Source organism: Lontra canadensis, unplaced genomic scaffold, assembly GCF_010015895.1.
Source record: "Lontra canadensis isolate GAN:19392208 unplaced genomic scaffold, GSC_riverotter_1.0 scaffold77, whole genome shotgun sequence".
In the NCBI taxonomy this organism is placed as follows: Eukaryota; Metazoa; Chordata; class Mammalia; order Carnivora; family Mustelidae; genus Lontra; species Lontra canadensis.
The window spans coordinates 2,397,349-2,422,392 of NW_022631071.1; the positions used below are offsets into that span (position 1 = coordinate 2,397,349).

Sequence of the window (25,044 nt, forward strand, 5' to 3'; positions counted from 1 at the left end):
GTGAGCCCTTCCTCAGAAAACCAGCAAAAACCTATTGCACACAACAAGTCTACTGAGCATACAGTACTACAAAGCTCCAACTTTAGTGAAAACAAGATCTAGTATCTTTTAACAAGCACACAAAAACATTCTTACTTAAAACTTTTAAAAACACTGGACAAGGATCAAACACTCCTCACTACAGACAAGCAAAAACTCTGTAGAGGGGTGGCCTGAGGGAAAGGACAGCCAAACCACAATAGCAGAGTACATAGAGCATACATCAGAAACACTTCCTGAAGTACCAGGCCTGGGGCAGGATATGAAGTCTTCTTAATATAGTCATTACTTTTAGGAACAGGAAACATAACAGACTTTCCTAACACACAGAAGAAGACAGAGACCTGGACAAACCTCCAAGACAAAGAATTTCATCCCAAAAGAAAGAGCAAGAAAAGGTCACAGCCAGGGATGTATCCAAAACACATACAAGTAATATCCCTGAACCAGAATTTAAAACAATAAAAAAGATACTAGCTGGGCTTGAGGAAAGCATAGAGGACACCAGGTAGTCCCTTACAATAGAGATAAAAGACCTAAAAACCAGTCAGGCTAAAATAAAAAATGCTATCATGAAGATGCAAAACCAACTGGATGTTAGGTCCACAAGGATGGAAGAAGCAGAGAAACAAATAAATGATATGGAAGATAAAACTACAGAAAATAATGAAGCTGAAAAGAAGAGGGAAAGAAAAAAAAGTATTGGATCATGAAGTTACACTTATAGGAACTCAGCACCTCCATAAAGAAAAATAATATTGGTATTATAGGAGTCCCAGAAGAAGAAGAGAGTGAAAAGAGGGCAGAAGATTCATTTGAGTAAATTATAGTTGAAAACTTCCCCAATCTGGAGACGTTAAAAGATATTTAACTCTAAGGTACCTGGATGGCTCATTGGGTTAAAGCCTCTGACTTAGGCTCAGGTCATGATCTCAGGGGGATAGAGCCCCACATCAGGCTTTCTGCTCAGCAGGGAGCCTGCTTCTGCCTCTCTCTCTCTCTCTCTGCCTCCCTCTCTGCCTACTTGTGATCTCTGTCAAATAAATAAATAAAATCTTTAAAAAAAAAGACATTTAAATCCAAGAGGCACAGACAACTCCCACCAAAAAGTGACAAAGACAGGCCAACACAAAGACATATTGTAGTAAAATTTGAAAAATACAGAGATGGGGGGAAAGTCCCCAAAACAGCAAGGGAATAGAAATCCCTAACCTACAAGGATAAACAAATCAGGTTAGCAGCAAATCTACCCACAGAAATATGACAGACCAGAAGAGAGCGGCATGATACAGTGTGCTAAATGGGAAAATTATGTAGCCAAGAATATTCTATCCAGTAAAGTGGCCATTCAGAAAGAAAGACAGATAAAGAGTTCCCCAGACAAATAAAATAAATGGTTTGTCACCACTAAATCAGCCCTGTAAGAAATTTCAATTAGCAATAATCACGCCTCGGATAAACCTCATTGGCTACGATACTGCCACTACGCAAAGCTGCCCTGTAAGAAATTTCAAAGGGGACTCTTTGAGTGGGAAATGAAGACCAAAAGTGGCAAAGACAAGAAAGGAACAGAGAAAATCTCCAGAAACAATGACTTTATGGTAATATAATGGCACTAAATTCATATCTTTCAAAAATTACTCAGAATGCAAATGGACTAAATATTCTAATCAAAAGAGATAGGGTATCAGAAGGGGGGACCCTTCTCTGATACCCTCTGTCCTTTAGATCCAAGGACACCTACAGACTGAAAGTGAGGAGACAGAGAGCTGTTTATCATGCTAATATATCAAAAGAAAGATGGCACATCCATATTTATATGAGACAAACTAGATTTAAACCAAAGACTGTAATAAGAGATGAAGTAGAACACTATATCATAATATAGGGGTCTATCCAAGAAGAATATCTAACAATTCTCAATATTTATGTACCCAACTTGGAAGCACACAATAATATAAAACAGTTAATAACAAACATAACAGAACATATTGCTAATAACACAATAAAAGTAGGGGACTTTATTTTATTTTTTAAAGATTTTATTTATTTATTTGACAGAGATCACAAGTAGACAGAGAAGCAGGCAGAGCAAGAGGAGGAAGCAGGCTCCTTGCTCAGCAGAGAGCCCAATGCAGGGCTCGATCCCAGGACCCTGGAATCATGACCTGAGCCGAAGGCAGAGGCTTTAACCCACTGAGCCACCCAGGCGCCCCAAAATAGGGGACTTTAATACCCCATGAACATCAATGGACAGATCAGCAGAAAATCAACAAGGAAATAATGGTTTTTAATGATGCATTGGACTAGATGGACTTCACAGATATACTCAGAACATTTCAGCCTAAAGCAACAGAATACACATTCTTCTTGAGGGCACATGGAACATTCTCCAGAATAGATCACATACTGGATTATAAACCAGGCCTCAATAAGAACAAAAAGATTGAGATCATACCATGCATATTTTCTGACCACAATACTATGAAACTTGAAGTAAACCACAGGGAAAAATTGGAAAGACCACAAATAAATGGAAGTTAAAGAACATCCTACTAAAGAATTAAAAGGCTATCCAGAATATTAAAGATGAAATAAAAAGTACATGGAAGCAAATTAAAATGAAACACAACAGTCCAAACCATGTGGATGCTGCAACAGTGGTCATAAGTGGAAAGTGTATAGCAACACAGTCCTACTTAAAGAAGCAAGAAAAGAAAAAGAAAAAAAAAAGAAGAAGAAGAAAAGTCTCAAATACACAATCTAACCTTATACATAAAGGAACTAGAAAAGAAAAAGCAACTAAAGCCCAAAGCCAGCAAAAGAAGGGAATTAAAAAAAAATACCACACAAAACTGTAGAACAAATCAATGAAATCAGGAGCTGATTCTTTGAAAGAGTTAACAAAATTGATAAACATCTAATCATACTTTTCAAAAAGAAAAGAGATAGGGCCCAAATAAATACAATTATGAATGAAACATGGAGAGATCACAACCAACACCACAAAATACAAGCAATTATAAGAATATTATGAAAAATTACATGCCAGAAAATTGAGCAATCTGTAAGAAATGGACAAATTCCTAGACACACGTGAACTATCAAAACTGAAACAGGAAGAAATAGAAAATTTGAACAAACTGATAACAAGCAAAGGAATAGAATCAATAATAAAAAATCTCCCAACAAACAGAAGTCCAGGGACAGATGGTTTTCCAGGTGATTTCTACCAATCATTTAAAGAACAGTTAATATCTATTCCTTTCAAAGTTTTCCAAAAAATTGAAACAGAAAGAAAATGTCCAAACTCATTTTATGAGTACAGCATACCTTGATTCCAAAGCTAGAAAAAGACCCCAATATAAAAGGAGAATTATAGGCCAATATCCCTGATGAATATGGATGCAAAAATTCTCAATAAGATACTACTAAAACAAATTCAACAGTATATTAAAAGAATTATTCACCACAACCATATGGGATTCATTCTTGTACTATAAGGATGTTTTAATATTTGCAAATTAATAAACATGATAAATATCAATAATAAAAATAGGATAAGAACTGTATAATGCTCTCAGTAGAAAAAAACATTTGTCAAAGTACAGCATCCGTTCTTGACAAAAACCCTCAACAAAGCAGGGTTAGAAGGAACATACCTAAACATCATAAAGGACATATAGAAAAAATCCAAAACAAATATCATCCTCAATGGGGAAAAGTGAGAGCTTTTGTTCTATGGTCCTACTCTACACTCTTACCGATAACAAGACAGTGTCTACTCTCAACACTCTTATTAAAAATAGTATTGGAAGTCCTAGCCTCAGCAATCAGATAACAAAAAGATAGAAAAGACATCCAAATCAATAAGGAAAAAGTAAAACTTTCACTATTTGCAGACAACATGATACCCTATGCAGAAAACCTGAAATACCACCAAAGAATTGCTAGAACTGATAATTGAATTCAGTAAAGTTGCAGGATACAAAAGGAATATACAGAAATCTGTTTATTTCTATATACCTATAATGAAGCAGCAGAAAGAGAAATCAAGAAATCAATCCCACTTATAATTGCACCAAGTACCATAATATTCCTAGGAATAAACCTAACCAAAGAGGTGAAAGATCTGTACTCTGAAAATGATAGAGCACTAATGAAAAACATTGAAGATGACACAAAGAAATGTTAAAAATATTCCATGTTCATGAATTGAAAGAACAAATGTTGCTGAAATGTGTATACTACCCAAAGCAATCTAACATTTCATGCAATCCCTATCAAAACATTAGTAACATTTTTCTCAGAGCTAGGAAAAAACAAACAAACAAACAAAACAACAACAACAAAAAAACCATTCCTAAAATTTGTATGGAGCCACAGAAGCCTGAAAATAGTCAAAGATTTCTTGAAAAAGAAAAGCAAAGCTAGAGGCGGCATCACAATTCTGGTCTTCAAGTTATATTATAAAGCCGTAGTGATCAAAACCATATGGTACTGGCAAAAAAAAAAAAAGATACTTATATCAATGGAACAGAATAGAAAACACAGAAATGAGCCCACAACTATATGGCCAACTAATCTTTCACAAACCAGGAAAGAATATCCAGTAGGAAGAAGACTGTCTCTTCAACAAATGGTTTTGGGAAAACTGGACAGCAACATGCAGAAGAATGAAACGGAACCACTTTCTTACACCATACACAAAAATAAATTCAAAATGGATGAAAGATCTAAATATGAGACAGGATACCATCAAAATTGTACAGAAGAACACAGGCAGCAACCTCTTTGACTTTGGCTGCAGCAACTTCTGGCTAGACTTGTCACCAAAGGCAAAGGAAACAAAAGCAAAAATGAGCTATTTGGGTTTCATCAAGATAAAAAGCTTCTACACAACAAAGGAAATAGTAAAAAAACTAAAAGGCAACTTACGGAATGGGAGAAGATTCTTGCAAATGACATATCTTATAAAGAGTTAGTATACAAAATCTAGGAAGGACTTATTAAACTAAAATTTAAAAAATTCAGTTAAGAAATGGGCAGAAGACTTGAATAAACATTTTTCCTAAGACATCCAGATGGCTAACAAACACATGAAAATATGCTCAACATCACTCAGGGAAATACAAATCAAAAACATGAGATAGCACCTTACACCTGTCAGAATGGCTGAAGTTTACAATACAGGAAACAACAGATGTTGGCAAGAATGAAGGAAAAAGGAGAACCCTCTTACTCTTTTGGTGCGAGTACAAATGGGTGCAGCCATTATGGAAAACAGTATGGAAGATCCTCAAAAATTTAAATGTGGAGCTACTCTACAATCCAGCAATTGCAGTAGTAGGTATTTACCCAAAGGATGCAAAAATACAGATTCAAAGGGATACATGCACTCCAATGTTTATAGCATCATTTTCTACTATAGCCATTTCATGGATAGAATCTAAATGCCCATTGACACATAAATGCATAAGGAAATTGTGGTACATGTGCAGAATAGAATATTACTTGGCCATCAAAAGGAATGAAATTTTGCCATTTGTAATGACATGGTTGGAGCCTGAGTGTATTGTGCTAAGCAAATCAAGTCAGTCAGAGAAAGACAAATACCATATGATTTCACTCATATGTGGAATCTAAAAAAATGAAATATGAACATAGGGGATGGAATAAAAAGAGAGGGAAGCGAAGCATAAGAGACTCTTAATTATAGAGAAAAAGCTGAGGGTTGCTGGAGGGGGGATGATGGGGTAATTGGGTAATGGTTATTAAGGAGGGCACTTGTGGTGATGAGCAGTCAGCATTATATGTAAGTGATGAATCACTAAACTCTACTCCTGAAACCAAGTACACTATATGTTAACTAACTAGAATTTAAATAAAAACTTGATTTAAAAAAAAAAAAAAACAAAAACACTTTGGTATGAGCCCAAAGCCTTTCTTTTCTGTAACACCAAATCCTGTGAATATGTGCTTAATTTCTGCCAGTAACATTATAACCTTTCTTACTGGTCTTTTTTTTCTGCAAAAATTGTTATTTGCTGTTACTACCCACCTTTCCTCACCAGCATCAAGGGAAACGACTAACCTGACCTTTATTTTTTTAGCTTTATATATATGAAATAGTAATTATATTTGCTCATGCCTGATTTCTTTTATGCAATATTATGTTTGTAAGATTCAACCATATTTTTGTATGCAGTTGTAATTTTTTTTCATTCTCCTTGCTTTATAAAGCATTTCATTTAATGAACATACCACTATGTACCTATTATTTTCTTATTATAAATAATATTGATAAAGACAAAAGTTTGAGAGTTACTGGAACTGTCCACTGTCTCTTGTGGGAAGGTAAGTTGAAACAATTTGGAAAACAGTTTGGCAGTTTATTCTAAAGTGAACATATACACATTTTCAGACAGCAATTCCACTACCAAATATATACCCAGCAGATAAATTATGTATTCCCAGTAAATGACAGGAATAAGAATGTTCACAGAAGCATAAGTTGATATCTTTTTTCCAACTTAACCATTCTTCAGCATATATATTGGTATTAACTTCTGGTTTTAATCTGAATTTATCTTCATGTAAAATGAAGTTTAGCACCTATCACCAGCTTAAATATCATTTTTGTTAGTTTTTTTTTTAGTCTTTTGCCTATTTTTAAGAAGTACTGTCTCTTTTCTTGTTTATTTCCAATGTTTTAAAAAATATATTATGGATATCAATCTTTTTAGGGGGGACTTATATATTTTAGGAATACCTTCTTCTACTTTATGGGTTATCTTTTAACTTTTCATTGGTATCTTTTGATGCACAGTAGTCCTAAATCATAATATAGTTCAATTTATCAATTTTTTTTTCTTTATGATTGGTAATTTTAGTTTTCTGTATGAAAATATGTGCTTACTCCAAAGTTATGAAGATGTTCTTATATAATTCCTATAAAAGTTCTATCTTTTAACATGTCATATTTAAATATACTGTTTATCTGGTCTTTTTATTTTTATAATGATATATAGGAGAAAAATTCATTCTTCCACATTGGATAGCAAATTACCCCAGTATAATTTACTGAAAAAAAACAGGCTTTCCACAGGGCTATGATGTAGTTTCAACTTCATCATATACCAGGTAATTTACATAGGTTTTGTTTGTTCCTGGAACTTCCTAGATAGTCCATTAGTCTACTTGCTCTTTTTGTGTCAGTATCACATTTTCTTAACTTCTGAAAGCAGTCATGTCTCTGGGATTATAAGTAATCCAGCTTTGTTTTTCTTCCAGATTGCTTTGACTATTCTCTTCCATTTGCATTTCTGTATAAATTTTTAAATCAGCTCATCATACTCAATAAAAAGCCGCTTGGGGTTTTGGAGAACTGATATCTTAATATGGAGCTTTCTGATTCATACTCATGAAATTACTCAGGTTTTTATCAGTTTTCCTCAGTGATATTTTATACTTTTCTGTATACCAGGCTAACATACCTTTCTGTAAAAACATTCCCTAGGTACTTAGTATTTTAATATTATTTTAAATAGAATAATATTTAAAGTGTAATTTCCTAATTTTGTTGTCCATATATGGAAAATATGATATTTTATATTGGTCTTGTATACACTGTCTGTATGCACTTACATGCACTTGTACGTATTGTTAAATTTATTTATTAATTCTAAGAGCTTCTAAATGTCTTTTATGTGTGTGTGTGTGTGTATTTTATTTTATTTTATTTTATTTTTATAAACATATAATGTATTATTAGCCCCAGGGGTACAGGTCAATGAATTGCCAGGTTTACACACTTCACAGCACTCACCATAGCAATACCCTCCCCAATGTCCTTAACTCCACCACCATCTCCCTATCGCTTCCCCCGGCCACCTTCAGTTTGTTCCATGTTATTAAGAGTCTCTTATGGTTGGTCTCCCTCCCGATCCCATCTTGTTTCATTTAGATTTTATATGTACCCTGACAATTTCTATGTGAATGATTGTTCTATTAATTTTCCAATGTCTTGTGGCATTGGCTAGAACATCCATTAAATAATAGAAATTATAATGGTGGACATCCTTAATTAGTAGAAAACTCAGGGGTAGTGTTCCATATTTTGCCACTCAAATTAATTTTTTTCTATACATTTTAGTGGACATTGTCTATAACATTAACTAAACTCCCTTCTTTGGTTAGGTTTATTCCTAAGTATCTTACAGTTTTTGGTACAATTGTAAAAGGATAGATTCCTTTTCTGCTTCCTCCTTATTGGTGCATAGAAATGCAACAGATTTCTGTATGTTGATTCTATATCCTGTGACTTTGCTGAACTTGTGTATCAGTTCTAGCATTTTTTTTTGTGGAATAAACATAACCAAAGAAATAAAAGATTTGTACTCTGAAAACTATAGAACACTCAAGAAAGAAATTGAAGAGGACACAAAGAAAAGGAAAAATATTCCACGCACACAGATTGGAAGAACAAATATTGTTAAAATGTCTATAGCACCCAAAGTAATCTACACATGTAATGCAATTGCTATCAAAATACCACCAGCATGCAACCACTCTGGAAAACAGCACGGAGGTTCCTCAAAATGTTGAAAATAGAACTACCCTATGACCCAGCAATTGCACTGCTGGGTATTTACCCTAAAGATACAAACGTAGTGATCCGAAGGGGCACATGCACCCGAATGTTTATAGCAGCAATGTCTACAATAGCCAAACTATGGAAAGAACCTAGATGTCCATCAACAGACGAATGGATAAAGAAGATGTCGTATATATACACAATGGAATACTATGCAGCCATCAAAAGAAATGAAATCTTGCCATTTGCGACAACGTGGATGGAACTAGAGGGTATCATGCTTAGCGAAATAAGTCAATCAGAGAAATACAACTATCATATGATCTCCCTGATATGAGGGAGAGGAGATGCAACATGGGGGGTTAAGGGGGTAGGAGAAGAGTAAATGAAGCAAGATGGGATTGGGAGGGAGATAAACCATAAGTGACTCTTAATCTCACAAAACAAACTGAGGGTTGCTGGGGGGAGGGGGGTTGGGAGGGGGGGTGGGGTTATGGACATTGGGTAGGGTATGTGCTATGGTGAGTGCTGTGAAGTGTGTAAACCTGGCGATTCACAGACCTGTATCCCTGGGGGAAAAATATATTACATGTTTATAAAAAATAAAATTAAAAAAAAATGTATCTCTAAAAAAAAAAAAAATACCACCAGCATTTTTCACAGAGCCAGAACAAACAATCCTAAAATCTATATGGAACCACAAAACACCTCCAATAGTCAAAGCCATCTTGAAAAAGAAAAACAAAGTGGGAGGCATCACCATTCCAGCCCTCAAGCTATATTAGAGATCTATAGTCATCAAGACAGTAGAGTACTTACATAAAAACAGACACATAGATCAATGAAACAGAACAGAAAATTCAGAAACAGACCTACAACTACATGGTCAACTTTGACAAAACAGGAAATACTATCCAGTGGGAAAAAAGCCAATCTCTTCAGCAGATGGTGTTGGGAAAACTGGACAGCAGCATGAAAAGGATGAAACTGGACCACTTTCTTACACCATACACAAAAATAAATTAAAAATGGATGAAAGACCTAAATGTGAGATAGGAAACCATCAAAATCCTATAGGAGAACATAGGCCACAACCTCTTTGACATTGGACATAGAAACTTCTTACTAGACATGTCACCAGAGGCAAAGGAAATAAAAGCAACAATGAATACTTGGATCTCACCATGATAAACAAACAAACCAACAAACCAAAAAGCAAAAACATCTGCACAGTGAAGGAAATAGTCAACAAAGCTAAAAGGAAGCCTATGGAATGGGATAAGATAATTGTAATTGGCATATCTAATAAAGGGTTAGTATCCAAATTATATAAACAATTTACCAAACTCAACACCCAATAAATATATAATCCAGCTAAGAAACGGGCAGAAAATATGAAGAGACATTTTTCTAAAGAAGACATCCAGATGGCCAACAGATACATGAAAGGATGCTCAGTATCACTCATCTTTAGGGAAATATGAATCAATACTATAGTGATATATCACCTCACACCTCTCAGGATAGCTAAAATTAAAACACAGGAAAAAACAAATGTTAGTGAGAATGCAGATAAAGGGGAACCTGGAAATCCAAACTGTACTTTCCTGTTGGTGGAAATGAAAACTGATGCAGACACTCAGGAAAACAGTATGGAGGTTCCTCAGAATATTAAAAATAGAACTATTCTATGACCCAGCAATTACACTAGTAGGTATTTATCCAAAGGATGCAAAAATACTGTTTTAAAAGGGATTCATGCACCCCAATGGTTATAGTAGCATTATCTAAAATGGCCAAATTATGGAAAGAGCCTAAGTGTCCCTGGACTAATGAATGGATTAAGAAGAAGTGGTATGCATATAATGGAATATTACTCAGCCATCAAAAAGAATGAAATCTTGCCATTTACAATGACGTAGATGGAGCTAGAAAGTATTATGTTAAGTGAGATAAGTCAGAGAAAGATAAAGACCATATGATTTCACTCATATGTGGAATTTATAAAACAAAATAAGTGATCATAAGGGAGGGGGGAAAGAGAGAGGAATACCAAAAAACATACTCTTAAGTACAGGAAACTTGAAACAGGTCATTTTGTCCTTCCAAATCTTGTTTTTATTATATGATTTATTTGTAACTTCTTTTACAAGTCCAATTACACATTGTTATCACTGTGTTTTAAATAGATTTCCATTTATTTACAATCTTTTCTAGTGTTCTTCCTTCCTTTTTATGGTACCTAGTTCTATTAGGATTGTTTTTCTTCATACTGGATATATTTTTTGTAATGTAGATATGAATAAATTCAGCTTTTAAAATTTTGAAATTTTGTCTTTGTAGAACATTTTCATAATCACAAAACTATTTGTTTACATTTTTCAGCACATTATTCTATTTATTGTGTGCTGATATTTTTTTCAATCTATAGTTTAAGATATTTTGCTGGATTTAACCTTTTTAAGGTCATTAATTTTTCATACATTGTTCCATTCATTTTCTTCTCATTTAGGATTCTGATTACATATAGGTTAAAACTTTTTTTTATTTTTTTTAAATCATTTTTTTAATTTATTTTCAACATAACAGTATTCATTGTTTTTGTACCACACCCAGTGCTCCATGCAATCTGTGCCCTCTCTAATACCCACCACCTGGTTCCCCCAACCTCCCACCCCCCCACCTCTTCAAACCCTTCAGATTGTTTTTCAGAGTCCATAGTCTCTCATTGTTCACCTCCCCTTCCAATTTCCCCCAACTCCCTTCTCCTAACTCCCCATGTCCTCCATGCTATTTGTTATGTTCCACAAATAAGTGAAACCATATGATAATTGACTCTCTCTGCTTGACTTATTTCACTCAGCATAATGTCTTCCAGTCCCGTCCATGTTGCTACAAAAGTTGGGTATTCTTTTGATTGTTTTTCATTTATTACTTACTCTTGGATCTGTGTTTTCTTTTCATTTTTCTATGTTCAGTTTGGATCTTTTATTACTCTCCAGTTTTACTAACCTTGTATCTTGTTATGTTCTATCAGATGTTATACAAATCCAGCAAGTTTTTAGATTCAGAAAATGCCTTTTTGTATTAAAAATGATCCTTTGAAACATCTCTGTAGACTCTAATTTTTTAAATGCTATATCTCTTCTTATTTCCACTTTCTCTTATATTTATCACATTAATTATAGTTATTTTAAGGTCCTTGTCTGCTACTTATAATATTAGGATCATATCTGGGTTTGCTTTTATAGACTATTCTATTTCTTCATTACTGATTTTTTACATGTCTAATACATTTTTTTAGTAGATGTTGTAAATTGTTCCTAAAATGTTGAGGAAGATCTTGATTATGTAAATTAACCTTTCTTTAATATTAGATTTTGCCATAGAATGTAATTACATTGCCAGAAGATCACCTTAATCATGCAAAACCTTGTTTTTCTGCTTTTCTAGTTTCTATTTCAATGTTGTCCTACTTCTGTGGTGTAGCCCATATTGTATGTTCCTTACTTTTGGGGTATAGGTGTTAGGGTCTCAACAGAAAGCCCAGGGTATCTTAACAAGTTCTCTGTTCTGTCTAGGTTTGTACCACTATGCCTCCTCTGTGCTGCATGGCCTCTTTAATTTTTGCTCAGTTCTCTAGCCTCTGAAATAGTCCTGCCTGTACCAAGGTAGATTAAGATATTCCCAAGGATATAAGAGGTATATTTATGTGGATATTTGTGACTTATTCTTTATGGTCTCTTCCTTTTTTCTACCGTGCCCCCCTAAATCTCAGCCAACATGAATACTTACGTATGCTCATCAGTTTCCTAGAGCTACCATAACAAAATACCATAAACTGGGTGGCTTAAAATGACAAAAACTTATTCTCTCAATTCTTGAGGCTAAAAATTTGAAATCAAGGTGTTGGAAGGGCCATTCTCCCTCCAGATACTCTAAGAAGTTGTATCTTGCCTTTTCCTAAATTTTGGTGGTTGATGATAATCATTGGTATTCCTTGGCTTATATCTGCATCACTCTGATTTCTGGTTTTGTCTTTACACAGCCATCTTCCCTGTGTGTGTCTGTGTGTCTGTTTCTTCTTATAAAGGCAATAAAAATTCTTTGTATATCCACCTTAGCATGATTCAATATGACCTCATTTTAACCTCAGTATATTTACAAACACCATTTTGCCAAATAAATTCAAAATCGCAGGTACTGGGGGAGAGAGCTTGATATATCTTTTGGAAGGACACGATTCATACTACATGCGTGTATGCATGTATATATGTATATTGTGTGTGTATGTTGTATAGTTGTTTATAATAAGAGTATAACCAGATAATCAATCATATATGAACTTTTGGTTTGCTAGCTCAAATGCCAGAATCACTTATGATTTGTTTCTCTTGCCTGTTTTATATTCTTGCTTGTTGGTCACATGTAATTGTCCTTATTGATTTTTTAATTGGATTTTGCACATTGCATATAGAAGAGCTATATAAACTCCTGATGATGTTATCTTTTATCACAGAAGGTTTTTATCTATTAGGTACATATGAGAGGAGGAGCTTATTACCTTAATCAAATCAGGAACAGAACTCTGTTGAGGCTCTATGGAAGTTTCAGTAAGGCATCATCTACCTCAGGTTTTTCCCATTACATGAATATGACCATCCAGGGCTTTCATCTGAGAATCTATTAGGTCTTTCCCTCCTCAGGACATATTTGTGAAAAGTTTTGGTCTGACTTTCAGAGATTTTTGTTTTGTCATACCCTGGTCAGTTTTAGAATTTAGGTGTCTCCAGGGCAATAATGGCTGTTTGAAACACTTGAAGTCTCTAACTTTGCTACTAAAGTGTTGAGCAGTGACCAAAATATCTGAAGACTTTTCCATCCTCCAGTAAAGGCCCTTTGCTAGGGTATTTTAAAAAATATTATTAATAGGGGGGCCTGGGTGGCTCAGTGGGCTAAGCCTCTGCCTTCAGCTCTGGTCATGATCCCAGGGTCCTGGGATCAAGCCCCGCATCGGGATCTCTGCTCAGCAGGAAGCCTGCTTCCTCCTCTCTCTCTCTCTGGCCTGCCTCTCTGCCTACTTTTGATCTCTCTCTCTGTCAAATAAATAAATAAAATCTTTAAAAAAGTATTATTAATAGATAATACCTAAATAAATGTGACAATAATAAATAAGGCAAGGCATGTGTCAAAAGAAAGGTACGTGGTTTTAAGAAGAATTTAAAGGAGGGAGAAACAACATTTAATTTGGGAATCAGAAAAGGCTCCATGAAAGTGGTATTATTTAGACAGAACCTTGAAATATGCATAATATTGCAGGCACACATTTCAACTGGAGATTCTTATATCTTTACCAAACTTATTCTACATTTTCTTTTTGCTCTCTTTTTATTGCCTAGTTTGAAATGTCTCAGATTTTCATATCACTTCATTTAAATGTGCTAATTCTTAGAGGATTTTTTTTTAAGAATAGAGAGTTTAATAAAATGTGGATGGCACACTTTGTTTATGTATGGGGTTGGAGGAAAAGATAATTAACATTTATTGAAAACCTGTTATGTTCTTAAAATTTCACATTCTTTCTTATATTTCCTTATTTCCAGTCCTGTGAGGTCAACACTTTTATTTCTCTCTTCAAAGTGAAGATATTTGAGGCCCAGTAGAGTTTGGTAATTTCTTTGAAGATAACTCTACTGACATCAGGGCTGTGATTTTAATTTATCTGCTTTTTGCTGAGCATATCCATTTTGGCCACATGATGCTGTCTCATTACTGCACCATAGTACATAAGTCTTGAAGTTTGGTTTGTATTATATTGTGTAGGAAGTTAAATGTCAATCTTTTAGAAGTCAAAGACATAGTAGAAGTTTAAAGGAAGTGATCTGAGAATATAGCAGATTGGCATTTCAAACTAGTCAAAGATAAGTGATGCAAAAACAAATGCAGAATAGAGTTAGTAGACATGTAAAAAAGTGAATGATATCATAGTTGGCAATTTTCTAAAAAATGAAACCAAGAAAAGTAACGGTCCAAGGAACATTTTCAAATTATGCCTTCCAGCAAAATGTACATAAAACGTTCTTTGGGAATATTATTGACTCATTTTCTGAATTAAAAATAACATAGCTAAAATTTGACAATAAAGTAATTACTTATATTGGTAGTTATTCATATGTACTTTAATTACTTGAGTAGTAAGTTCCACTGTAGAAAAATTTAAATATACAGAAATCAAAATAAGAAGCAGTTGCAGTTGTTCAAATTTCTGGTATCCAAGAATTACCACAATTGTCAAAAGTTTTATTATATATTGTTACAGGATTAAAATAAAAATGTATTTATGAAGTATGTTCTCTACACAAACACACACACACACTCAAGAAATATGGAATTATACTATAATGCTATCTGATCATTTAGAAACTTTTTATAATGGAAATTTTGAATGCTTGTAAATGTAAAACTCACAGTGATAGGAACCCTCCATTCTCTGTACCTATTGCCCTACTTCAGCAATTATCCTAATGTAGGACCAGTCTTCTTCCATTTATACACTCATTTTTATAATTATGATTATTATGAATTATGATTTTTAAAATTTTAAATTATAGAACTTTACCCCACAAAATTCATAGAATACATCTATAGTAGCTAGGAGCTCATTTTTAAGCAAAAGGTTAATGAAATCATCACTTTTAACATAACTAATGATAGTTCCCTGATACAATTAACTGATCAGGAGCTGTTTGTCTTCCTCTGGCAGTATAAAAGTATTTTTAGAATTTGTTTATACAAGGAACATACTGATGGTTGCCAGAGCAGAAGGAGCTTGGGGGAGCAAAATGTGTGAAGAGGATCAAAAAGTAAACTTCCAGTTTTAAAATAGGTCACGGGGATGTAAAGTACAGCATGGAAAACATAGTTGATAATTTTGTATTAACTTTGAATGGTGACAGAAGATAAACAGACCTATTGTGATCATTTTATAGTATTTATAAGTATTGAATGACTGTGTTGTACACCTAAAACTATTATAATACTATATGATAAATACGCCTCAACAAAATAAATAATTTGTTTAGATCAAGACTTAAAGTCCAAGCAGTGCACTGGATTAATATCTTCATTTGTTGTTCTTATTGATTTTTTAATTAAAGTATAGTTGACATATAATGTTACATTTGTTTTGGCTGTACAGCATAGTGATTCAAAGACTATTGGTTATGCTATGCTCAGCACAATTGTAGCTACCATCTCTCACCACACAACACTATTTATTACAATACTATTGACTGTACTCTCTATGATGTACCTTTTATCCCTTTGACTTAATCATTCTGAAATTGTAAAGTTGTACTTCCCATTCTTCGCAATTTTGTCTATTCTCTGCACCCACCCCTCTAGCTACCATCAGTCTGTTCTCTGTATTTATGTGTCTGTTTCTGCTTTTATTTTTGTCATTTGTTCATTTGTTTTGTTTTTAAGATTCAACATATAAGCAAGATCTAATTATTTTAGTAACAAGTGAAGCTCTTCTTTGTATTTATTATTTAATAGGTATTGCTAGATTGACTAGTTTTCACAACTTAACTATTTCGTTACCTTGCCAAATTATTGCTACTTAAGTTAAATATTTTCTTCATATTTTTCTGGTCACATAGGCTTTCTACTTTGAAAAAACTTCCTTCCTTTATGCCATTTGTTGTAATGTACATTTTGTTATTTGTTTAGATTTCTTTAGGTATTATATTATCTTATTTAATTATTTTTTCTTGTGCCTGTTCCACATTATTTTGAATGCTATAACTTTCCAAGATATTTATATTCTAGTGAAAGAATCCCTGCTCAATACTCCTCGTTTTATTCATTTTCCTGATTACGCTCATATTTGTTCCTAGAGATGTTAAGGATCATTTTGATCATTTTGTTAATGTAAAAAAAATTACATTTCCTTAAATTAAAGTATTAGTTAAATGAACACTGACTTAATTGCAATGTTGCATCTTCTCATTCAGTTGTCTTCTTTCTAAAAATGTAAGAGCTGGAGGTTAATCTCTGTAGTAGGTAATAAGAACAAATGAAATGAAGATTGATTGAAAATTTTTGCAAGTGAAGTAGGGATGGGTGTTTTTAAATAGATACAAGAGTGTGGGTGGAAGTATGGTTGCATAATAATATAGGAGAAAAAATGAAACTAAAACCATTTAAAGCTGGAAGGACCCAGGTGTTTATGGATTACAAAGAATTTAAAACAACCCATGTCAAATGAAACCATAATGCAGAGAAAATCCTATTCATCTACTACTAGCAGAAGAATATTGAGTTATGTGATATGTTTCTTTAACATGGTTGAAATTTTTTAAATAAATTGGCTCCCCATGTTTTTTATTTAGAAACATGTACTCGCTTTTTAGAAATATTTTTCCTAGAGTTAATGATGCATTTTTTCAGAACTAGTTAATTTTCAAATAAGAACATTGATAATTTATTTGGGCAGCCATGAGGGAAACGAAATGAGTGATGTTTATTGATGTGAAAAATCATGGTGTAAAGTACTTAAAACATATATTGTTTGATATCATATTAGGAGAAAAAAACATTTAAGTTGTTTTGATAATATCAAGAAACATTACCATGTAGGATGTTTGGGTGGCTCCGTCAGTTAAGTGTCTGCCTTCAGCTCAGGTCATGAGCCCAGATTCCTGGGATTGAATCCAGCATGGGACTCCTTGCTCAGTGGGGAGGCTGCTTCTCCCTCTGCCTGCTCCACCCCCTGCTTGTGTTCTCTCTCTATCTCTCTCTGACAAATAATAAATAGTCTTTTTAAAAAAGTTTCTTTTAAAAAAAGAAATAAACATTACCATGTAAGTCTTAAAGGTAGAACACATGCTTAAGGAAGGAATATGCCTGTTTGTGAATTCTATTAATATTCTTTTTTCAAGTTGTTATTTAAATTTTGGTTAGTAAGCATGGAGTGTATTATTAGTCTCAGGTGTACAATATAGTGTCTGAACACTTCCATACAACACTTCCATATCACAACAAGTGCACTCCTAATACCCATCACCTATTTAACCCAGCCTCCCACCGACCTCCCCTCAAGTAACCATCAGTTTGATCTCTATTATTAAGAGTCTGTTTTTTGGTTTGGCTCTCTCTCTCTCTCTCTCTTTTTTTCCCTTTGCTTGTTTCATTTCTTAAATTCCACAAATGAATGAAATTGTATGGTGTTTATTCCCTGACTGACTTAATTCACATAGCATAATACTCTCTAACTTCATCCATATCACTGCAAATGGCAAGATTTTATTCTTTGTTATGGCTGGGTAATATCCCATTATATATATATATATATATATATATATATATATATATATATATAATACTATTATATGATATATAATACTATATATTACATATATATAGACAAATCTACAAATTCATTCTTTTTTATGGCTGAGTGATATCACATTATATATATAAGATGATATATTTTATTATTAATAAAATACAAATATATACATATATGTATATAACATACAAATATATACATATATTTATATATAAATATATATTAATGAAATAATCACTTTTAACATAATTAATGATAGTTCCTTAATATAATTCACACACACACACACACACACACACACACACACACACACACATAATCTTTATCCATTCATCAGTCAATGGATTCTTGGGCTGCTTCCATAATTTGGCTGTTGTAGATAATGCTGCTATAGACATCAGGTTACATGTATCCCTTTGAATTAGTATTTTTGTAAACTTTGGTTAAATACCTAGTACTACAACTGCTGGATCTTAGGGTAGTTATATTTGTAACTTTTTGTACTATTTTCCAGAGTGACTGAACCAGTTTGCATTCCCACCAACAGTGTGAGAGGGTTTCCCTTCCCTACAACCTTGCCAACACCTGTTGTTTCTGGTGTTACTGATTTTAGACATTCTAACAGGTGTGAGATGATATCTCATTATGGTTTTGACTTGTGTTTTCTTAATCAGTGATGTGGAGAATATTTTCATGTGTCTGTTGGCCATCAGTGTGTCTTCTTTGGATAAGTTCATGTCTTCTGTCAATTTTTAATTAGATTATTCATTTCGGGAGTGATGAGTTTTGTAAATTCTTTATATATTTTGAATACTAACTCTTTATTAGATATGTCATTTGCAAATATCTTCTCCTATTCTGAGGGTTGCTTTTTAGTTTTGTTGCTTGTTTCCTTTGCTGTGCAGAAGGTGTTTTTTTTTTTCTTGAAGTCCCAATAGTACATTATTGCTTTTGTTTCCCTTGCCTCCAGAGATATGTCTAGTAAGAAGTTTCTACAGCCTCTGTCAAAGAGGTCACTGCCAGTGTTCTCCTATAGGATTTTGATGGTTTCCTGTCTCACATTTAGGTCTTTCATCCATTTTTAATTTATTTTGGTGTATGGTGTAAGAAAGTGATCCCGTTTCTTCCTTTTGCATGTTGCTGTCCAGTTTTCCTAACACCATTTGTTGAAGAAACAGTCTATTCCCCATTCAACAGTCTTTCCTGCTTCGTTGAAGATTAATTCACCATATAGTTGTGGGTTCAGTTCTGTGTTTTCTACTCTGTTCTATTGATCTATATGTCTGTTTTTGTACTGGTATCACACTGTTTTGATCACTACAGCTTTATATTATAACTAAAAGTCTGAAATTGTGATACCTTGAAATTTGTTTTTCTTTTTCAAAGTTGTTTTGGTCATTGGAGGTCTTTTGTGGTTCCCTATAAATGTTAGGATTGTTTGTTCTAGTTCTGTGAAAAATGGTATTGGTATTTTGATAGAGAATGCATGAAATGTGTGGATTGCTTTGGGCATTATGGACACTTCAACAATATTTTTTTCTAATCCATAAGTATGGAATATCATTCTATTTATTTATGCTGCCTTAAATTTCTTTCATTGGTTTCTTTTTAATAGTTTTCAGAGTACAGGTCTTTCACCTCTTTGATTAGGCTTATTCCCAGATATCTCATTGTATTTGGTGCAATTGTAAATAAGATTTTCTCAATTTCTCTTTATGCTGCCTTATACTGTTGTATAGAACTACAACAGTATTCCATATGTTAATTTTATACCCTGCAAATTTACTGAATTCATTTATCAGTTTTTTTATGGAGTCTCTATGGTTTTCTATATACAGCATCTTGTCATCAGCAAATAGTGAAATTTATTCCTTGCCATTTGGTTGCCTTTTATTTCTTCTTGTTGTCTGATTGCTGTCAGTAAGATTTCCAGTACTATGTTAAATAATAGTGATGACAGTAGACATCCCTGTCCTGTTCCTGACCCTCTCCAGAGGGAGAGCTCTCTGCTTTTCCCCATTAAAGATGACATTAGCTCTGGGTTTTTCATGTATGGTCTTTATTATGTTGAGGTATGTTTTCTCTGTCCCTAATTTGTTGGTGGTTTTTTATCATGAATGGATCTTGTACTTGGTCAAATGCTTTTTCTGCACATATTGATTGAAATGATCATATGGTTCTTATTCTTTCTTTTATTAATGTGGTATATCACATTGATTGATTTTTGAGTATTAAACTACTCTTTCAATCCAAGAATAAATCCCACGGGAAATCATTAAAGAATGATTTCTTTAATGTATTGTTGAATTTGGTTTGTTAGTATTTTTTTTTTATAATTTTATAATTTTGTCATCCATATTCATCAGGGATATTGCCTATAGTTTTCTTTTTTGGTGGAGTCTTCATCTGGTTTTGTCATGAGGTTAATGCTGGCCTCATAAAATGAATTTGAAAGTTTTCCTTCCTTTTCTATTTTTCAGATTCGTTTGAAAAGAATAGGTTTTAACTCTTCTTTTTTTAAACTTTTTAAATGATTTTATTTATTTATTTGAGAGAGAAAGAACTGGAGAGAGAGAGAGCAAACATGAGTTGGGGGCAGAGGGAGAGGGAGAAACAGGCTCCCTGTTGAGCAGGGAGCACAATGTGGGGCTTGATCTCAGGACTGTGGTATCATGACCTGAGCTGAAGGCAGACGCTTAATAAACTGAGTCACGCAGGTGCTCCAATTTTAACTCTCCTTTAAAAGTTTGGTAGAATTTGTGAAGTCATCTAGCTCTGGACTTTTGTTTCTTAGGAGTTTATTGATTACTGATTCAAATTTTGCTAGTTTTTAAATTTTTCTATTTCTTCCTGTTTCAGTTTTGGTAGTGTATATATTTCTAGGAATTTATCCATTTCTTCCAGATTGGCCAATTTGTTGGTATATAGTTGTTCATAATATTCTTTTATAATTTGTTGTATTTCTGTGGTGTTAGTTGGGATCTCTCTTCTTTCTTTTGTAATTTTATTTATTTGGGTCCTTTCTCTTTTCTTTTTATACATCTGGATAGGGTTTTATTGACTATTTTTTCAGAGACCCACCTCCTGGTATCATTGATCTGTTCTATTATATTTTTAGTTTCTGTATCATTTATTTCTGCTCTAATATTTATCATTTCCTTCTTTCTGCTGGCTCTAGGCTTTGTTATTTTTCTAGCTCCTTTAGGTGTAAGGTGAGGTTATTTATTTGAAATTTTTCTTGCTTCTTACGGTAGGCCCATGTTGTTATATACTTCCCTCTTAGGACAGCTTTATTGTAAACCAATGATTTTGGGCCATTCTGTTTCTTTTAAAAAATATATTTATTTATTTGTCAGAAAGAGAGAGAGAGAACACAAACAAGGGGAGCAGCAGGAAGAGAGAGAGAAGCATACTTCCCGCTGAGCAAGGAGCCCTGTGCAAGACTTGATCCCCGACCCTGGGATCATGACCCAAGCTTAAGGCAGATGCTCAACCAACTGAGCCACCCAGGGGTCCCTAGACCATTCTCTTTTCATTTCCATTTGTTACCATGTATTTTCTTTTGTTTTTTCTTTGATTTCTTGCTTGATCCATTCATTGTGTAGTAACATGTTGTTTAACCTCCATATATTTGTGTTCATTCCACATTTTTTTCTTGTGGTTGACCTCAAGTTTCATAGCTTTGTGGTCAGAAAATATATGCATGGTATGATCTCAGTCCTTTTGTATTTGTTAAGGTCTGATTTGTGAAAGCCATTATTTCCTTGTTGACTTTCTGATTAGATGATCTCTCCAGTGATGTAAGTGGGGTGTTAATATCCCCTACTATTATGTTATCATCAATGAGTCCCTTTAAGTTTTTCATTGTTTTAAATATTTGTGGACTCTTAATTTAGGGGCATAAATAGTTACAATTTTTATATATTCTTGTTGGATAATCCCCTTTATTATTATGTAGTGCCCTTCTTCATCTCCTGTTACACTCTTTGTTTTAAAGTCTAGTTCCTCTGATGTAAATATTGCTACTCTGGCTTTCTTCTTTTTCTTCTTCTTTTTTTTTCCCCTGGTTTTCTTTTCTTTTCTTTTCTTTTCTTTTCTTTTCTTTTCTTTTTTTTTTTCTGGCTTTCTTCTGATATCCACTTGTGGGATCAATGGTTCTCCATATCCTTACTTACTTCCTTAGTTTTCTTTAAATTTAAATGAGTCTATTATAGGCATCATAGATGGGTCTTGGGGTTTTGTGTTGTTGTTGTTGTTTTATCCACTCTGATACCCTGTGTCTTTTGATTGGAGCATTTAGGCTATTTACATTTCAGAGTTATTGTTGATAGATATGCATTTGGTGCAATTTTATTACTTGTTTTGTCATTGTTTCTGGAGATTTTCTCTGATCCTTTCTTATCTTTGTCACATTGGGTCTATCCTTCCCACTCAAAGAGAACCCTCTAATATTTCTTGTAGGGCTGGTTTAGTGGTCACATAATCTTTTAGTTTTTGTTTGGGAAAATCTTTATCTCTCCTTCCATTCTGCATGATAGTCTTGTTGAATAGAATATTCTTGGCTGCAGATTTTTCCCATTTAGCAATTGGAATATATCGTGTCACTCCCTTTTGGCTTACGAAGTTTCTCTTGAGAAATCTGCACCCAGGCTTATGGGTCTTTTTTTGTAATTTAAGGGCTTCTTTTGTCTTGCTGCTTTTAATACTTTTTCAACTCATTATATTTCACATATGTGATTTAATATGTCTTGGTGTTGGTTTGATTTTGTTGATTATGATGGGAATTCTCTGTACCTTCTAGATCCAGATATCTGCATTCTTCCCCAGATTAGGAAAGTTTTCTATTATTTTTTGAAATAAATATTCTGCCTTTTTTTCTTTCTCTTCTTTTTCTGGGAGTCTTATAATGTGAATGTTATTATGATTGATCGAGTCACTGGGTTCCCTTAGTCTATTCTTGTGTTGCATAATTCTTCTTTCTTTTTTTTTTAAAGCTTTATTATTTTCCATTATTTTGTCTTCTAGGTCTCTAATTCATTCCTCTGTTTCTTCCACCTTCCTGGGTTTTTGTTTTTGTTTTTGCATCAAGCCTGTTTCCAATCTTTTTTATTGCATTCTTGATCTCTGATTGATTCTTTTTTATCCCTTTGATCTCTATGATGATGGACTCACAGATGTGTTCTATTCTTTTCTCAAGCCACATGAGTATGCTTATGATTGTTGCTTTTAATTCCCCATCAGACATTTTACTTATATCTGTTTCACTTTGCTCTCTGGCCATGACCTTATATTGTTCTCTCATTTGTGATACATTTCTTTGTTTTCATTTTCTCTAAATCTCTGCCTTATTCTGTGTTAGAAAGGTCACTTATGTCTCCTGCTCTTGAAAGTTATGAGTATACGAAGAAGAGGTCTTGTAGCACCCACAACTTGACACTTCAGGGAGTGTCTCTGGTGTGTGATGGGTGCACTCTACTGCTGTGTTTGGGCTGCTCTATCTTTCAGGCCAGTCATCTGCAGATGCTATCCTTGCCCACTGTGGACAGTGTTTTGTCATTGGCCAATGTGGAGAATTTTAATGAGGTATGCTCTGTTCTGCTTGTGAAATGAGGCATGTCAACATCTCCAATGGAACTGAGGCCCTGCAAAACTCTCTGATCTGGAGACGTGGTGTGGTCACAGGTTTGTGCTGGTCTTCTGGGGAAGGAGCCTGTTGCACTGGGACTGAGGTAAACTTGACTGAGAAGCGCAGTCCTTCATTGTGCAGCAGTGTTGCTTGGTATAAGCAAGTTAGGCAGCTTCCCACAGGTGGATCTAAGTCTATGCTAAGGGGTGGGTGATTGAAATGACAATGAAAAAGCCAGCTGCTTTTTTCCCAGAGAGGTATATCTGTGAATGCTGTCTCTCAGGGACACACCGTGAGAAAAGGGAATAATCTCCTCCAGTGTGTCCAAGACATTCTTCAAATAGCTGTTTCTATACCATCTGCCCCCAGGCTGTTTGCCTGTCTTTTCTACAGAAGCAGGGCAGTGCACTCCAAGCTCTATCCCAGCCAAGCCCACTGACCTTTAAAACTCCAATTTTTAAGCCCCAATGGTTGTGAGAATTCACAAATTTAAGACCCTTTTGCTTCCAAGCCAATGTTTTTGGAGAAACATTCTCCTTGCGTGTTTCTTTGTGTGCTCCTCTTTCCCACCCTTCTCTGTGACCATGGCTCGCTCCCTTCTATAGCAACCCCAGTCCATTTCTCCCCTAAGCCACATCTCCCCACTTCCTACCTTCTTCAGTGTGACATCTTCTCTCCCTTTAGTGGTGCGGTTTGTTCTGTCAGTCATACACCTAACTATAATAACCTAAAAATGATAACAAATAATAGAAGGGAACTTAAACACCCCACCTACATTGATGGACAGATCATCCAGGCAACAAATCAACAAGGAAACTGGTTTTGAATGACTGTTACAGATTGATTTAAAAGATATATTCAGAATTTCCATTTTAATACAACAGAATACACATTCTTTACAAAAGTGTATGAGACATTTTCCAGAATAGATAAGCTATTAGCCCCCCAAATAAACCTCAGCAATTCAAGAATATCAAAATTACACCATGCCTATTTTCTCTACACAACATTATGAAACTAGAAGTCAAGCACAAGAAAAAATCTGGAAAGACAACAGATGCATATAGTTTAAATAACGTGCTACTAAAGAAAGAATGGGTAAACCAAGAAATAAAAGAAAAAATAAAAAAGTACATGGAAAAAATGAAAATGAAAACACAGTGGTCCAATTCTTCTGATATGCACCAAAGCCATTCTAAGAGGGAAGTTTACAATACAGGCCTACCTGAAGAAGCAAGCAAAAATCTCAAACAAACAACTTTTTGAAAAGATTTTATTTACTTATTTGACAGAGCGAGAGATCTGTAGTCAGAGAGGCAGGCAGAGGTGGAGGGGTAATCAGTCCCCTGATAAGCACAGAGCCTGATGAGGGGCTTGATCCCAGGACCCCCAGATCATGACTTGAGCTGAAGGCGGAGGCTCAACCCCCTA

General features: G+C 34.2%; 1 pseudogene; it reads right to left on the reverse strand.

The window, feature by feature from the left end:
* Positions 1-1,411: 1,411 nt before the first annotated feature.
* On the reverse strand, positions 1,412-1,534 carry LOC116881818 (annotated as a pseudogene).
* Between the last annotated feature and the right edge of the window lie 23,510 nt (positions 1,535-25,044).